Below are 19567 nucleotides of genomic sequence, written 5' to 3'. Positions count from 1 at the left end.
CATTGTATTGTTTACAAGCGTACAAAAGCATTTTGGGGAGAATTTTCTAGAAAAAAAGTTATTCGTGATGGAATTCAAGCGTGATAGTATGATTTCTTTATATTTGGCTGGAAAACGACAATTGACTATCGTTAGAGCTCTCCAGTATTTAAATGTAAATAAATCTTTTGTGTCTCGTACCATCGCTCGTTACCTTGATACTGGTAGCGTCAAGGAAGTGGACGGAAGAAAACAGCAATATCAGCAGAAATGGTTCGAAAAGTAAAGAAGCGACTTGATCGAAAAATGTGCCGCAGTAGCCGAAAAATGGCTCGTGAGCTAAACATATTGTCAAAATATTCCATTCGGCAAATATTGAAAAATGAGCTCGGGGTAAAGCCATTGAAATTCCAAAAAGTGCAAGAACTTACACCGCCGCAGAAAGATAATAGACTCAAAAGAGCTAAAGAGTTGCTTCGCTTGGCCGAAAGTGGTGAACTCCCGAATTTGGTTATCTCCGTCTGCGATGAGAAAACATTCGTTGCCCAGCAGTTTGTAAACAAACAAAATGATCGTGTTTACTTGCCAAAGAGGTCAGCTGAAAATGTGCATCTTCGGTTGGGCACCAGAACTCAAGCGCCGGCCATGGTGATGATGTGGGCCGCCATAACAGCCGATGGTGGCTCTACACTCGATTAATCGACCGTGACATCAGAATAAATTCCGAATATTATCGCGAAAATATCCTGGAGGGTGTATTAAAGCCTTGGGGACGCAAACATTTTGGCCGCAGACAGGATTCAGCACCATCGTACTCTGCACGTGCCACCCAAGAATTTTTATAAAATGAGGTTCCTCGCTTCATTTCCAGCGCACAATGGCCACCTAAAACTCCGGATACCAATCCGTTGGACTATTGTGTCTGGGGTATTTTGGAATGCAAGGTTGGCACTAAAAAATACCAAAATGTCGATCATCTCAAGCAAGCGCTTCGCCGGGAATGGACCAAAGTACCGCAGACCAACATTCGGGCAGCGTGTCATTTGCCATAATTCGTGCCAAAGGTGACCAATTCGAACAAATCTAAACTTATTCTAAAATTTGATGCTATTTCCGACATTTTTTGGTCTCATTCAATAAAATTAAAAAAATGTAAAAATTATGCCGTTTGACTTTGTTGCGGTTTATTTTATCTCATCCTGTATATCCAAAACAATCTACATCTATCCATCCTAGACACCAACAGTGATCCAAAATTAGTACCATTTAGTACTTTTCGAATATTATTGTACACATTTACAAGACCACCACCAGATGCCAACAGAGACCCCAATATGAAATTTTCGAATTCTTCTCACAATACAAAATTTAGCACCATTAAGTACAAATATAGGACGCTTTTCCATTACATTTAGTACTTTTCGGACACTTGTAGCAAACATTTATAATAGCAAAAAAATGATAAAACTTTCACAAACAGGGACCCCAATACAAAATTTTTTCATTACCCTAAATCAAGTTGTTCCAAATTTAGTACCAATTAGTACAGTCCGCGCACTTAGTGCACTTTTCCAAAAACCACCGTCATATATCAATTTTTTTCTATTTTCCAACCTTTCAAGTTTTTTGCTCTGTCCGTTCACTTAATACCAAATGGTACCATTTTAGAAATTTAGTACCATTTTAAATTTTTCCGTAACCTTAAGTTTGGAATTCCAAAAACCCTTTGGTACATCTATCCTGCAGTGGCTCCTCTTCCTAATATTAGGATTCTAGCTCATTCCCTTTGTCCAATACAAAGTATTCAATTTTATGTACATTTTAGTACTTTTAGTCCATTTTTCCAAAACCCCAGCCTTATCACACGCCTGCACACCAAGATTGACCCTTATGAAAAATTGTAACATTTATCCGTTTTGTCTGGGCGTAGATTCTAGATCATTCAGTCAGTTATTTCGCTATTCTCTTATATACATACTCGTAGATTGGAAGAGGGTGAGAGTATAATTCTGTTGGCAACATTGAGCTCCATGTGGGAAAAAGAAACATTTTATAAACTAAATTGAGTCATGTGACAAGTTCCCAATATTTTGGGAATATACCCTGATTACCTGTCGTTTATAACTCTACTATCTTAAGTGGATCCCCCATTGTCCACATTGCCTATCTTAAGGTTAATTTTATTTATTTCTATTTTTTTTTTTTTTTTTTTCAAAATAACAACAATCTTGGTAATTGCGGTATGTATTTAGAATTGATACGTTACACTATGACTTTTGGTATTTAGCGTTGCTGGTTGTATGCCAGTCAGCCAACCCAGCCATTCAACCAACCGACCAGCTACTCAGTCAGCCGGTAGTGGTAATGAAGCGTAAAGTTCTTTAGCCTTACGGGACACATGATTTGCAGAGACAGTTGCTTTTAAACCTAAACTTTGTGACTTCACAAATATTTTTTTTTTAGTTTTTGTTGTTATTGTACTTAATTTTTTATATCTTCTTCTTCGTCGTCTTGGTTGTCTGCTTCATTCTTGCACTTTGGATGATTGAAGTTTTAAAGTTTTACTGTTACACACCTCAGTTGGTTAGTCAGTCAGTCATTCAGCCAGCCAGCCAACCACTTTTGGTCAAACAAATCAAAATAAAAAAACTTTCAATGAAAGCAGGAAATCAAAATGAAAAATTAACAACAACAACAGCAAAAAAAGTTTATAAACAATTTTTAGAGCCATTAATTGGCTTTTTACGGCTTGATTGAGTATTAAATGCAGCCAGGTTTTCCAAAAAGCGTCAATATTGTAAGGTTTGTCATGAGCACACTCACTCACACACACATACACACGCACTCTGCTCCATGCACACAGGCTAAATAGACCATAAAGTTAATCCTATAAATTTTACAAAAAAATATAAATAAATAAATAAACAAACAAAAATCGACTAAAGTCAATCAGTCTGTAACATTTTGTATTCAAGAGAATTGATAATTCGGGCTTATTTTGGGGAGAGATTGAAATGGAAGGAGAGAATGAGATAGAGCCATATTTTAGGTGCTGTAATAAACCTGACATTTACAATGTTTGCTCAACAGATTTGTTTGTTTTTGTCGTTTTGACAACAACAACAACATAATTTTCCTATCCGATAAAATCCATAATTGATTTAATGTCTTTATAACAGATATCGAATTGCTCAAAATGTCTATGTCATGTGGCTGCCGAGATTGAAATGATGAAACAGGTTTGTCCCTATTCTGTATTTATTTTTATAATCTCTGTTTGGGAAGAGTTTTAAATATTTTAATATATTGAAATTTATAAAATAAATGTAGATTTGTTAAAATTTAAGAGATAGAGAGAGAGAGAGAGAAACACTCTATGATCAGGGCTAAATTCTAAGTCAGTATAGCCGTGACCTTTGAGGAAAATGCGATTAAGCTATTTCCTATTAAAAACGGGTTATTTCGGTACTCCCAGATTTCCAGCACTAATTCTTCCAAAAAGTGGCTAAGATTTATAATCTCCTACACAAGGAAGCAAATTCATAATTTAACCGGTAGTGTCGACATTTTTATACCCTATAGTATGTAGGGTATATTAAGTTTGTCATTCCATTTGTAACACCTCGAAATACAAATTTAGACCCCACAAAGTGTATACATTCTCCATCAGCATAGAATTTAATGTCGATTTAGCGATTTCCGTCCGTCTTTCCGTCGGTAGAAATCACTCTAGCTTCCGAGCGAAATGACCTAGGTTGATAAAATGTTACTCTAATGTATATTATGTCTGCAGGACTTTTGGTATTGAAAATGGTCCACGTTGTATGTAAGTCCCCGTTTTCGTATAGCCCCAATATAATGGTACCTCCCTATTTTCGGTATTTTGGTGATTTTAACGACATTATTCACCGGAATTGTTTCAACTTTGATATTTGAAGTTAGTAATGAATATTACAGCCTACGACAGAATATTGTCTGTGCAGGTCCATGTCTTCGTATAGCCCCCATATAACGATACCTCCCTATATTCGGTATATTTATGATTTTAGCGACATTATTCACCAGAATTGTTTCAAATTCGGTATTTGAAGTTCGTAATGGATACTTCTTCGTATAGCCCCCATATAATGGTACCTCTCTATATTCGGTTTGGTTTTAGCTTCAATTTTCACCGATTTTTTTTTCAAGTTTCGCATTTCAATATTGTAATGGCTTATCACAAAAGTTTCCTATGCAGGTCCACGTCGTCGTATAGACCCCAATGTAACGGCTACATTCGCTATTTTTAAGATTTTAACAAATTTTTTAACGGATTTTATTTTTTTATTTGCCTAAATTGTTCCAAATGATGGAGGTATATATTGTGCCAACTCTACAATATTTTACTTTTTTTTTTTGGGTCTCTAGATCTATGTAATCGATTCAAATAGATTTTCTGCCATAATTTTTGACAATTTATTACACTTCGACTTTACTTACCGAGACCCTGATTGTAGCCACATAAATCTTGTCTAAAAAACAGATTTTTTCAACAAGGATCAATTGAATTTACCCTGAAAATAATAAGAAATAATTAATTAGATTTTAAAATAGAAAAATAGTGTTTTACAATTTGTTTCGATAAAATTAATGTAAAAATGGATGGTGCAGTAAAGACGCCAGGGAGCAGTTTTTCTTAAAGGGCGCCATCTTGATGTCGATAATATATGATTGAAATATATGATTTTTTATCACAAGCATTCATATTATTATACCCTACAACACTATGTTTTGGGGGTATTATAAGTTTGATAGGGCCAAAAATTATGTAACACCTCGAAATATTGATTTCCAACATAGGAAAGTATATATGGATCTTCCTATCTCGCCGAGCTGAGTCGATCTAGCTATGTATGTCCGTCCGTCCGTCTGTCCATGTTAATTTGTAATCACTCTACAGGTCACAATTATGGCCCGATCTTCAGGAAATTTAGAATGGAGGTGGGTAGGTGATCGTATTATATCTAGGGGTTGAAATGGACCAAAAACTGAAAAATTTCATGATTTTGCAGCTGCTCTACAGAGCTTAGGGCTGGGCAGAAGCCTTCCAATTTTGCTGGTCATCGGGTAATATTTAGTGGATGAAATGGACCATAACATTATGCCCGTGAAGATAAATTTTAAAATATAAATGCAATGTGTTGGTGCGCAAGGGGTTAGTTAATTGAAAAATAGTTTTTTTTAATATTAATGATTTTTACCATTTTTTTTGGATAAATCAACGTATTTTTAAATTAATTTAAATTAAATTAATTTAACAGGAAAATGACACAATTTCCCGACGAGGACGAATAACCAGAGTGGTGTTGGCGGTAGGGAAACTGCATGGAAAATGCTAAATTGCACAAAAACTATGCTAGCTGCGTCATTGGGTCTTAAATGAAAGGTCTCGAGGAGTACTTTCTGGCTATATATGCCCTATATTCCCAACTGATTTCAGATAATCGAATGTTTTCGATTTTCTAACCAAAGTGGCGGTTTCGGTAGGGAAACTGCATGGAAAATGCTGAATTGCACAAAAACAATGCTAGCTGCGTCAGTTGGGAATATAAGGCATATATAGCCAATTGTGCAATTCAGCATTTTCCATGCAGTTTCCCTACCGAAACCGCCACTTTGGTTAGAAAATCGAAAAAATTCGATTATCTGAAATCAGTTGGGAATATAGGGCATATATAGCCAGAAAGTACTCCTCGAGACCTTTCATTTAAGACCCGCCTCAATGACGCAGCTAGCATAGTTTTTGTGCAATTCAGCATTTTCCATGCAGTTTCCCTACCGAAACCGCCACTTTGGTTAGAAAATCGAAAAAATTCGATTATCTGAAATCAGTTGGGAATATAGGGCATATATAGCCAGAAAGTACTCCTCGAGACCTTTCATTTAAGACCCGCCTCAATGACGCAGCTAGCATAGTTTTTGTGCAATTCAGCATTTTCCATGCAGTTTCCCTACCGCCAACACCACTCTGGTTATTCGTCCTCATCGGGAAATTGTGTCATTTTCCTGTTAAATTAATTTAATTTAAATTAATTTAAAAATACGTTGATTTATCCAAAAAATGGTAAAAATCGTTAATATTAAAAAAAAACTATTTTTCAATTAACTAACCCCTTGCGCACCAACACATTGCATTTATATTTTAAAATTTATCTTCACGGGCATCATAACATTTGTGATAAATAAAAGTCAAATGTTCTATTAAACTGCAAATATTTTTTATCCCGGCGAAATCACAAATAGACGAACAGGTCAACTCTGACCGTGTATATAGCGAAATATATACAATGTATATATAGAAAGGAAGGGGATGTTAGCTAGAATGCTTATATCTCAAGAATGGCTAGATCGATTTCGACAAATTTTGTCAATTCAGAATACCCTCTTAACATAAAAGTATAAAATTAAAAAAAAATAGGCCTATTATTTTAAAGATGTCCGCAATATATTTAGGAGCTGAAATGGACCAACAACTACAAATGTTCCTGATTTTGCAGCCGTTTTAAAGTTAATAAATTCAATTCAAAGGAAATCTCGCATGAAGTTAGAGTTTAGTACAGCGGGTATGGACCACTACTTTTGTGTGTAAAAATACCACCATTACTTACTGGCGATATCCGAAATACACAAAAGGTGAACTTCTGGCTTTTTTATGCCGATTTCGTTTCATATTTCATATAAATAAGTTTAAATTTAGTGATACAGCTTTTGGAGTTGATCGCAAAATATTTGGAGTTGACCCAAAAACAGAAAAAAATTCCTGCTCACACAATTGAGGAGAGCTAAGAACAGGGAAGAATTCTAGCATTTTGGATAACCATTGGTATATGTAGCTGTAAAATAGACCACAACAACTAGCAGCACGATGGAGTGCGCAAATATTGGGCAAATGTCCCTGGTCAAAACGCTAAGGGTAATATCTGGGCAGTGCTCCATGATATAATTTCAAAAGCGAAATATTCCAAAAAGGGATTCGGACATAAGGGGGCTTCTAATATATTGTAGTGTTGTAGGGTATCACATGGTCGGCCCCGCACGACTATAGCCTTTGCTTACTTGTTTTTTATAATTTTTTTAATTTTCCTTTTTTCATATACAATTTCTTATAAATGTACAACGTTTGTTGTTAAAATCAATTTTCTCTCAAAAAGTTCTTTTACCCCTTTGCTTTCCATCCATTATGCCTAATTCGTTACTAACCCTTTTAATCATGGTACCATGGCCATGTCACAAGTCATTCCCCTTAGATGATTTAACACTTTTTCTCCAAAAAAAAAAAATATTTTAAGCAAAATCATTTTGCTTTCAAAGCCGACATTGTTCCCAAGGGTGGCATATAAGAATTAAAGTGCTAAAACTGGGCGAAGAGGAAAAAAAGTGTTAAAAGCCCATCTGCACTTCAATGAAAATTGTTTTAGCACATTTCTTTGGAGCAGATTTAGCAACAGATAGAAATCTGTCCTTAATTTGCGTAATTACACACAGATACACGCATGCACACACGTAGCACACATATGCTGCAAACAATCGCAATGAGAAGGAAACCCTATAACAAAACGGAGTGCGTGTGTGAACGCTTTTTCGAGGGAATCTTGGTGGCCTATGGCACAATCTATGACCACATTTATTTTCCACAGCCCCGTTGTTTATAATTTCCATGGCGTTTGGTGGGCTGTGAGAAAAAATAGAAAAAACGTAGGGAGATAATGAATGGGGTTTCCTTCTTTAATTGTTATACATTGCAATTGGAATATAAAATGAACACTCTAATCTTGATAATTGATAAATATAACGGTTAAGTAATCGAAATTCAATACTTTGATGGAAATATGATCTTAGGAGAAGAGTTGATGATCCATCCATCCATCCAACCACCAGACAGCGGTGGTGTGCCAAGGCAGTCAAAGAAAATGTAGAGAGTTTTTTATATTAAACAAGAAAAGCATTTAAGTTCGTCCGGGCTGAACTGAAAATACCCTACACCATTAGTTAAAAAAATCGTGTATAAATGTGGTTAAAATGATCAAAATATCGAATATAGGGAGGTTCCGTTATATGGTCGTTATGGAAAAACTTGAATCTGTACATTCAATGTTCTTCCCGCGTAGCTAAAACCCATTACGAACAGCAAAAACAAAATTGTAGAAAAATCCGTCAGAAAATATGGCTTAAATCGTCAAAATATCGGAAATCGGGACGTACTGTTATATAGGAGCTATATCAATTACTGGACCTGAACCAAAGGAGAGAACAGATCTGTCGATAACACCAATTTCCAACATTGTAAAGAATCGCTGACTTGTTTCGCAAGTTATGACAGATAAAATTATTGAAAATTGTAACCCTTTATGGATGAGATACTAGAAGAGGTTCGCATTCATCTATGAAATTTGAAGCGAATTGAATGGTTATTTCGCTATCTTTGAGCGTTTTGTTTTTCAAAATCTTGAACCACATGCGCGGTAGGTATCAGAAGGATTGCGCCGATATATCCCATCTTCACAGCAAATCTTGTGAGAACCGTATGCTTATTCTGAATTCTATGATCGTTTTGGTTATTCAAATTTTGGACAGTTTTTGGGGGGAGGTACCAGAAGGAATGGTCCGATCTCTACCATCTTCACAGCAGATCTTGTGCTGGTAGAAATAATGTGGTGTGCTACGTTTGAAGGGAACCGTATGCTTATTTCGAATTTTAAGATTATTTTGGTTATTCAAAATTTTGACCTTTTTGGGGGGAGGTACAAGAAGGAATGGTCCGATCTCTACCATCTTTATAACAGATCTTGTGTTATGGAAAATGTTGAGATTTGTGAAATATGAAGAGAACCGGATACTTATTTCGGTGTTTATGATGGTTTTCGTTATTCAAAACTTTGACCCTTTGTGTGGGAGGTACCAGTAGGAATGGTCCGATCTCTACCATCTTTATAACAGATCTTGTGTTGATAGAAATATTTAGCTCTGCATAGTCTGAATGGAATCGGGTGTTAATTTCACGTTTTATAAGCTTCATGAATATTCAAAATTTTGACCCTATGTAGGCGAGGTACCGTTAGGAATGGTCCGATCTCTACCATCTTTATAACAGATCTTGAGATGATGCAAATATTGAGATATACCAAGTCTGAATGGAATCAGATGTTAATTTCGCGTTTTATGAATTTCATGGATGTTCAAAATTTTGACCCTTTGTGATGGAGGTACCAGAAGGAGTGGACCGATATTTCCCATCTCCGAACTCGATCTAAGTTTGACAATACTATTACGATGAACCAAGTTTGTATCGAATCGAAAACTCCCTTTGAGAATAGTCGTGCGCACCAGCAGCCAGAAAGACGGACGAACTCGATAGATCGACTCCAAATGTCCTGAAACGGATTTTGTCCAAAGAGACCTAGGGTCTAAAACCGTTATTTCGATAAGGCGCGTTTTGGCAGTATCAAATCTAGAATTGTTGAGAAAACCAATTCATCTAATTTGGTTGAAAATTGTGGCAGAATCCTTTAAAATACTGAAAATCAGGAGGCAGCACTATGTGGGAACTATACCAATTTGTGGACCTAAATCGAACACCTAATGTAAAGCTTCAGCTGATTTGGTTGGAAATTGTGGCTGAAAACTTCAAAATAATGAAAATCTGGAGGTAGCTTTATGTGGAGCTATACCTAAATTTAGAGAATATAGACCATTTTCAACACCAATCAGCCTGCATATATTATAAACCTTTTTGGGAAATTTAGAAGCTCTAGATTAAATAGTGACTACAACCAACAGAGAGACGGGCATCGCTTAATAGTCTTATAATTTTATTCTGATTGGGAATATATATAGTTTTTGGCGTCTCCGACGAAATTTTCGAAGTGTTGCAAACTGTATGACAAATTTAATATACCCTACATTGTATGGTGTAGGGTATAAAAATACATCGAAGAAAATGAAAAAATTCCAAAAGCGATAATAAAAGTCCTTTCAAAAATCTCTTCTAAGCCAACGTCCTTTCATAGGTCGGCTATAGTGATTTTATAGATAAAATACCACTCGTAGAACCTCTATATACCTCTATGGCTAGAAGACCTTTAGAAAAATCTTTTTGAGTTACAGAACCATTTGTAGGTCTTTTATACATAGAAAATTCTTTAGCGGTCTTCCTCGAAATGTAGGCCTTGCATAGACCTGCTACTCTTACGAAAACTTTAATAGATTTTTTAAGAAGTTACTTCTATGAGATCTTTTTCATAGGTCTGCTTTAGATCAAACAAACCTCTTTCCATTTTCTCCGTGTACCGCTTGCATGCATTTCACTCAGAACAAATGTAATCTATATACCTCCATGGATGGAAGACTTTTTAGAGATCTTTTTATGTTACAAGACCATTTGTAGGACTTTTATACATAGAGAATCCTTCACGGGTCTCCCTAATGTAGGCGTTCTACAGGCCTAACTTTCATAGACAACTTTAATGGGCTTTTTAGAAAGTTACTTCTATGAAACCTCTTTCATAGCTCTGCTATACATCAAACACCTTTAACAGGTCTCCTATTTCCATTTTCTCCGTGTACCGCTTGCATGCATTTCACTCAGCGCAGATGTAAGTTAATGGGCAAGCATCGTTAATGTTGCGAATGAAATTGTGAAAAACGATTACACACATTACACATTTGCTTCCCCATTTAGATTTTTTTCTGCTTTATCTTATTGTCGTCATTATCATCATCCACAACACTACGGACGGATATCGAATTTCCAAACGAGACTGCAATGTGAGCTGCTTGGGTATTTTTCTTCGCTTCTCTCTCTCTCTTTTGCTCTCACTTGGCAGAGATCCTTCTTCACTTTGCATTACACAGACCATTGCCTTAATTGCTAGAGAAATTAAACCACAAAATGCGTTTATGAAACGTAAAACATATCTTTGTGGATAGTTGGATGGATGTACGGATGGTTAGGTGGCTGGATGGATATATGGCTGGTGGTTTCATTAATCATCCTATTGGAAATAATCTCAAGCTATAAAAAACATAATACCGGCGGCATATAACCGCATTAAAGTCTTCTTTCATCGGTCTTCGCTTCTTGTTTTTCTTCCACATGGCACAACCATGAAGTGTGAATCATAATTTGACTTTTAAATCGTCCGATTTGTTTTTATTTCTTTTTTATAAACGGTGGGACCAAATTGCAATTGTGTGAAGTGATAAGGTAAAAGGGGAACTACATGCACATATACATAGATACATACATAAAAACACATTTATATAATGTTGTTATGAGGATAACACTGTACAAAATCAGAAATGGCAGAATATGAAATCATTTTAGAAATTGAGCAGAACTCTTTCGACGAATTTCGAAAATTTTAAATGCCAAATCGGCTGAAATATATAATATACACATATGGGAGTCTACAAAAGTTCATAAAGCTCGCGCCAAAATAATGGCAACTATTCCCAATTCTTGGGAATAACAATAATATATAGCGAACGAAAATCAAACATTATATGCTAATAATCAAAATGTGGAACTTTTGTGGGGGAAGTACCAGAAAGAATGGGCAGACAAGTTCCATATTCAAATTAGATCTCTGGTTGAGAGAGAAATATTTAGATATACCAAGAATTGAAAAGAATCGCTGACAGGCTTCGCAAGTTATAAAAGACAAAAGCTTTGAAAATTGTGACCCTTTGTGGGACAGGTACCAGAAGGGGGGTCGATATCTATCATCTTCATATCAAATCTTGCATTAGTAGAAATCTTGGAATGTGTGAACTTTGAAGAGATGTGAATGCTTATTTCGCGTTTAATGAGCTTCATAATTATTTAAGTATTTGACTCGTTGTGGGGGAAGTACCACAAAAATTGAAACGATATTTATCATCTTCACACCAGATATTGTGTTGATAGAAATTTTGGGATATGCCGAGCTTTAGAGAAATCGGATGTTTCTTTCGCGTTTTATGATATTCAAGATTACTCAAAATTTTGACCGGCTGTGGGGAGGTACAAGAAAGAGTAGCCCGAAAAGTTCCATCTTCATACCAGATCTTGTGTAAATAGAAATATTGGGATATGGTTAGTTTGTGAGGAACCAGATGCTCATTTTTCGTTTTATGATTATTCAAAATTTTGACCCGTTGTGGGGAGGTACCAGAGGGAGTGAACAAATGTATTCTATCTTCATTTCAAATCTTATTTTTGTAGAAATATTGAGATGTGTGTAATTCGAAGGGTGTTATGTTTATTCCAAATTTTGACCCCTTGTGGGGGAGGTACTTGATGGGCTAGGCCAATATTGTCCATTTTCGCACTATACCTGGCACTTATAAAATAATATTAGGATTTGCAAAGCTTTCTCGCTCTAAACTGTAATTTATTTTCTGTGAACATTTTTTTTGTGAAGGAGGTACAAGAAGGAGTGGACCTATGTTGCCCATCTCCGATCTCGATCTAAGGTTGAAAAAAATATGATGATGTACCAAGTTTGAACCTCATCGAAAACTCCCTTCGAGAGTGCGTACCAGCCAGACAGACAGAAGGAAGGACGGACGGGCGGACGGACATCCCTAGATCGACTCTAAATGTCCTGAAATGGATTTGGTCCAAAGAGACCTACGGTCTAAAACCGTTATTTCGATGAGGTACGTTTTGGTCGTATCAAATGATAAATACCCTCTGTAGCCACATGGCTAAAAGTATAAGAAGTAAAAAAAACATTAAGTTAAGGCCGGGCCGAACTTTTAATACACCCCACCACAGGTTACTGAAACAATTTTTTTTATAAAAGTATCTAAATTCAAACGTGTTTCCTTATAAACTGCAAATACCAGTAAGACCGTTTGGAGTATGCTGTTAAACTTTTCAAAGAAACCATAAAGTGGATGAGCCCGTTATATGGGGGGACCGTTATATGGGGGACCGTTATGGATGGATTGTCATCTAATAAATCTTCTGAAATACCAAATTTGAGACAATTTTATATGTTAATGTGACTAGGATTATCTAAATACCCTATATCGGTAGAATCGTTATGGGGGGGCTATGCCAAAACATGGTCCCATATATACTATGATCCGCCACCGAAGCTAGAACCCATTACGACCTACAAATACCAATTTTTAGATAAATCCGTGGAAAATGTGCAAAACTCACCAAATACCGAATATAGGGAGGTACCGTTATATGGGAGCTATACAAAATCGTGGACTTATACGTACAATGTTTCGGAGCTAGAACCCATTATGACCAATTTTTTGAAAAATCCGTGAAAAAATGTTGCAAAAATCATCCAAATACCGAAAATCATCAAGGTACCGTATATGGAGGCTTTACCAAAACGTGGACCGATATATCAACACCAATCATCCCAGACACAATACAAATTGTTGTTGTTGGAACATCGTTAAATCGACTTAGAATTTTATGCCGATCATGAATATATATACTTTATGGGATCTACGACGAATATTTTGTGATGGTACAAACGGAATGACAAAGTTAAGTTAATTTCAAGGTGGTGGGTTTAATAAAAGGACTGAAGTAATTGCTTAAAAAAAATACAAAGTTTCAAAAATTACTTAAATTTTTACTATTTTAGACCAACGGTAATTCATTACTTTTCTACATCTGCGTAACTTTAAAATAATTTTCATAATTGTGGCTTTTTTCTAAATCAAAATAATTCCACACCGAAGGAAAGTGCACAGAACCACAACAAAAAGATGATACTGCAAGATTCCGTCAACTTCTGATGTTTCCAAAAATTACAATGGAAAAATCTTAATTACACGAGAGGAAATTAAATGGCATGAAAACAAACAAAATTTGGCGTCTGGCTGACGTAATTACTACAAGTCTGTTAGAAGATTTGCCGGTCGAATTGTAATTAAGACACGGTGGGCACTGTGGCATTGAAACAGATATCAAATCTTCTTTTGCTATAATTTTTGTTTTTCAAATTTTATTTCATGTAAAACACTTCATATGGTTATGGCCAATGGAATTAAACAATAACTACAGAGTATGGGTTTCTTTGGAGATATTATTTAATTTTTAATAATTTTTTTTTATTTGCAGTGGTATAACAAGGCATGGAAATATAATTACTGCCAAACTCTGTTATACAAATGAATAACAAATTTATCAATTTGTCGAATATCTTTAACTATTTTTTTTAAATATTGTATAATTGTGTTTCCTCTTTTTGGAAGCCAAAATAAAACTCACAACAATTTTTTTTTAATTTTGTTTTATAATTAAGTTTTTATATCAATGTCATTGCTGAAGTCATTTTTCTTCTCCTCCATTGCTCATATCATCTATGTACTCGTATGTGAACAGGAACTAAACGATAAATCATAAATTAAATTGTCTGTTTGCTTTTTGTTATGACCCGAATGAATGACAGCTAATTGGGAGTTGCCTAATTTTGTGAGCACCTGTGCTGCTGCTGCTGTTTTTAATTTTGTAAATCTGAGATGTGATTTATTAATTCCATAACAGCAAAACAATGGGAATTTAATTTCCGATAGGAAATTTGATTCCCAAAAAAACCCAACTTAATGACAATATAAAGAAACATGTCGTAAAGCAGGACCTTTATTTTGAAAATGTATTGATATCTAAGAGAAAATGCATCGCTCATTTTAGGAAATGATTTCAACCACCTCATATTATTCTTAAAAGTTATGAACGCTGTCAAGAACTGATTTTTTTTAGTTTCGGTCATATTTTGAAGTTTATTTTGTTGACGAAAATTCGCTTCAAACGAGCCATTCGATAGAGGACTTCGCGATCGTCTGCTTAAATTTCAAAAGCAAAGGTTGATTTTTTTTGTATTTCTCTAATATAATCATTAAATATTTCTTCTTTGCCGATGTAGCAATTCCGCTAGTATATATTTTTTACGGAAAAAGGTCATATGGGCCAAAGATTCGAGTACAGGGGAGCTGTACTGTGCTGTGCACAAAACAAAAACGATTCAGTCCATTTTGCCGATTGCAGATTTATACCCTCAGCCTATATCGGTTTACCTAATTATATTCGGACTTGCGCCATAATTACTCAAAATTGTGACCCTTGGTAGGGAGTGGGTACCGAAGGAGTAGGTCAATATTGTCTATTTTCGCAACTAACCTAAATCTGATATGAATATTTTGTAAAATATATTTGATTTTGTAAAAATATTACAATGTACCAAGTTTGGACCAAATTGAATGCTCCAGACATGGGTAGATCTGTTCCAAATGTCCTAAAACAGATTTCGACCAAAGAGACATGGATTCTAAAACCGTTATTTAAGTTTAATTTTGACCACATTAGATCTGTGTTGTCCTACACCAAGGTATATTTAAAAGGTGACGTAGAGAGACCACCTAATGTCTGCTTTTGCTGTCAAACACATTTTTTATGAAAAAAAACTAAAAAACAGCCAAATTTGGCCGGACCAAACCTTAAATACCCTTCATCATTTGGAAAAAGCTTAAACATGTGAAAAAAGTCCGTTGGAAAATACCCCTAATTTTTTAAAAATTCAGAATGTCAGGTCACAGTTATATCTTAACTAATTATCTGTCGGCTAGAGCGGTGTCCATTACAAACTCCGAATAAAAATCTTGAGATAATTCAGTTGAAAATGTAGCTAAAATATTCAAAATACCGAATCTGAGAAATTACGGTTATAGGAGGTAATTCCCATTAAGAACTCTAAACGCCAAATTGGAAACCATTTCGGTTAAAAGTGTAGCTAAAATCGTCCAAATACCGAATATTGGGAGGTACCCTTATATAGAGGTTGTTCTACTTTCGGTCCTTCGATTTGATCTTACATTTTTATACCTTCCACCTTGAAAAGGAGGCTATATTAACATTGTCATTCCGTTTGTAACGTCGTAGACCCCATAAAGTATATTATATATATTCATGATCAGCATAAAATTCTAAGTCTATTTAACGATGTCCGTCTGCCGGTCTGTTAAAATCAAGATACAGCCCACATTATTTGCCACAACAACTTGTATTGTGTCTAGGATAGTTGGTATTGAAATTTAAATATATCGGTCCACGTTTTGGTATAGCCGTCATATAACAGTACCTCCCAATATTCGGTATTTTGATGATTTTTGCCATATTTATCCACGGATTTGTCTAAAAATTTGTATTTGTAATTCATAATGGGTTCTATCTCCTGTGGCGAAACATTGTATGTGTAGGTCATATAGCGCACATATAACGATACCGACCGAAATTCGGTATTTTGATAATCCTAATCACATTTACCGACGAAATTGTTTCAAATTTGGTATTCAAGAAGATTTGGTAGATGACAATCCTTGAAGTATATTGTCTATAGAGGTCCCCGTTTTGGTAAGGCCCTCATATAAAGGCCTCACCCACTTAATGGTTTATGGAAAAGTTTAAAAGCATTATCTAAACGACCTTGCTGGTATTTGTAGTTTAAAGTTGAACTCGTTTGAATTTAGGTACTTTTATATAAAAATGTTTTCTTTAGCCGATGGTAGAGGGTATAAAAGTTCGGCCCTGCCGAACTTAATGTTTTTTTTTACTGCACTCGATGTAACATTTATGTTGTTTTTTTTTTAATTCACACAGATTATCAATCACTTTATGCTCCATAAAAATGTTTAATTACTATCCCCCACATAACATTATGACCACACAATAATACCTCTTCCATGCCTCTAACATCCAAAAACCCACCCGCCCAGCAAACATTTAATTTTAATCTATGTAGATTCGAATGCACGAATTGACTTTTGCTGATTACAATTCCAAATCATTTCACATTGACATATTTACCACATTGTAGTATTCGTGCAGTTTCCATTTATTTTTGCCTGTTATTTGGATTGTTGGCTGGCTGGCGGGCTGCCTGGCTAACTGGTGGGCTTGCTGGTAAACATTTATTTGCCATTTTTATCATTTGTGATTCTTGTTCTCCTTTCATTTTCATTTTTTTGCACTTTATTAATGTTTGCTTATCTTGTTGGTATCCAACAACAATAACTCAGCTAAATGGTGGGGTACTAATCAAAAAAATAATCGCGAACCAGAAAGAGGTTCACCACTCTGTGGTTAGCAGTGGGGGAGGGTATGAATGTATTAATATTTTTAATGTACAAAAGCATACATATGTAAAACAAGGAAACCTTTTTGGGGTTCTCATTTCAGCCAATAAAACAAAAATAAATTTGATAAAAAAAATTAAAAAAAAAAAACCCAAATACTGCCGAATTTGTAACATTTTCGACTGCCCATCCCTGGTTAAACGTTTAATCTTCTCCTCCTTTTTGAGGTTCTCATTTCAGCCAATAAAACAAAAACAAGTTTGATAAAAATTTAAAAAAAATCCCAAATATTCCCGAATTCGAAACATTTTTAACTGCCCATCCCTGGCTAAACGTTTAATCTTCTCCTCCATGCATTTGAATTCTAATTGGAAACACGTTTCTGATAGGCACACCGGCTGAGTGCTCACCACTCATTGTGTGTTCTCCTAAAAAAAAGAACAAATAATTTAAAAAACACACTTTACTCTTCTAAAACCATTTTTGTGACGTGGGATAGGTGATCGCGGCGTGGTGGTGACACATTTGCATTGTCTGGCAAAGTTGAATATATTCTTGATTGCAGTTCAAGGATATATCAGTTTAATTTGTAAATTACCATTTGCAATTAGAATTTGAAAACTTACATTAAAATATTATTGCATAGGAACATAATTTATTTTGATTAGGTTTAGGAATACACAGGATGAGATAAAAAAAACTGCAACAAAGTCAAAGGCCATAATTTTTACATTTTTTTCAAATTTTATTGAATGAAAGCAAAAAATGTCAGAAATAGCATCAAATTTTAGATAAAGTTTAGATTTCTTCCAATTGGTCGCCTTTGGCACGAATTATGGCCTACAAACGGCCAATGAAACCGTTACACGCTGCCCGAATGTTGCTCTGCGGTATTTTGACCCATTCCCGTGGAAGCGCTTGCTTGAGGTGATCGACACTTTGGTATTTTTTAGTGCCAACCCTGCTTTCCAAAATACTCCAAACACAATAGTCCAACGGATTGGTAACCGGAGATTTTGGTGGCCATAAGGCGAGGAATCTCATTTTGTAACCATTCTTGGGTGGCGCGTGCTGAGTGCGATGGTGCTGAGTCCTGTTGGAATGTCTAAGGTCTGCGGCCAAAATGTTTGCGTGCCCAAGGCTTTATTACACCCTACAGAATATTTTCGCGATAATATTCGACATTTATTCTGATGTCACGGTCGATTAATACGAGTGGAGAGCTACTATCGGCTGTTATAGCGGCCCACAGCATCACAATGGCCGGCGCATGAGTTCTGCTGGCCAACCGAAGGTGTACATTTTGAGATGACCTCTTTGGCAAGTAAACACGATCATTTTGTTTGTTTACAAACTGCTGGACGACGAATGTTTTCTCTTCAGAGAAAACCAAATTCTGCAGTTCACCACTTTCGGCCAAGTGAAGCCACTCTTTAGCTCTTTTGAGTCTATTTTCTTTCTGTCGCGGTTTAAGTTCTTGCACTTTTTTGAATTTCAATTTTTCAATATTTGCCGAATGGAATATTGCGATATGTTCAGCTCACGAGCCATTTTTCGGCCACTGCGAAGCGGGTTTCGATCAAGTCGCTTCTTTATTTTTCGAACCATTTCTGCTGATGTTGCTGTTTTCTTCCGTTCACTTCCTTGATGTCGGGCTACGATACCGGTATCATGGTAACGAGCGATGGTTCGAGACACAAAAGATTTATTCACATTTAAATGCTGGAGGGCTCTAACGATAGCCACTTGTGGTTTTCCAGCCAAATATAAGGAAATCATACTATCACGCTTGAATTTCATCACGAATAAATGTTATTCTGGAAAATTGTCAACGCTTTTGTACGCTTGTAAACAATATAATGAGCTGTCACTGGAATAATTTTAACAGCTGCCGGACGAGTGGCTTAGAAATGACAGCAGTCTGAAGTTGGTTGCAGTTTTTTCATCTCACCCTGTATATATATTTTTTAGAATGCAGTTGTTTTTATTAATTTCTTTCTCATCGATATCGATAATGTCATTTAAAGTGCTACAAATTATTTCAACATAGCTGCTGTCATTTTTCTCATACATTCGTACACATGTATGCGTTTTTATTGAAACTAATACTAACATGTGTCTTCGGTTCTTATCAGATTCGCAAAAAAACTTGTCAAAGTTCTAATGAAAGAGTTCGTGACGTTTATGACTTGAAGTGACACATTTTCATTTGATAAGATTTATTTTCGCAGAAAACGTTTTGAGTCGATAAAAAAACACTTTTACGGATTTATTATCGCAAATGAAATTAGCAGCTGATTGAACAAACAAAAAAACGTTAACACCAATAGACAAATTTTAAATCTTTCATTTTCGAATTGGCCTAATTTTTTCAATTTAAAGCAAACGTACCAGAAAGGATGAATCATAACAGGGCTTCTTCTACCTTGATATTTGTTTAATACAATATATCAGAGGGTATTTT

The 19567-nt window shown here is 35.5% G+C and overlaps 1 protein-coding gene across 2 annotated transcripts in view; it reads right to left on the bottom strand.

The window, feature by feature from the left end:
* LOC101897930 (golgin subfamily B member 1) overlaps positions 1-19567 on the bottom strand; it is an 89401-nt gene that overhangs the window by 61261 nt on the left and 8573 nt on the right. For both annotated transcript variants that reach the window (XM_005188403.4, XM_020038508.2), the window contains exon 2: positions 4459-4532. The gene's annotated coding sequence lies outside the window, so the exon portion shown is untranslated. The remainder of the gene's footprint in view (positions 1-4458; positions 4533-19567) is intronic.

This window comes from Musca domestica, unplaced genomic scaffold (genome assembly GCF_030504385.1).
Source record: "Musca domestica strain aabys unplaced genomic scaffold, Musca_domestica.polishedcontigs.V.1.1 15, whole genome shotgun sequence".
Classification (NCBI taxonomy): Eukaryota; Metazoa; Arthropoda; class Insecta; order Diptera; family Muscidae; genus Musca; species Musca domestica.
The sequence above is the reverse complement of the archived record's forward strand: the minus strand, read 5'-3'. Positions and strand labels throughout refer to the sequence as shown.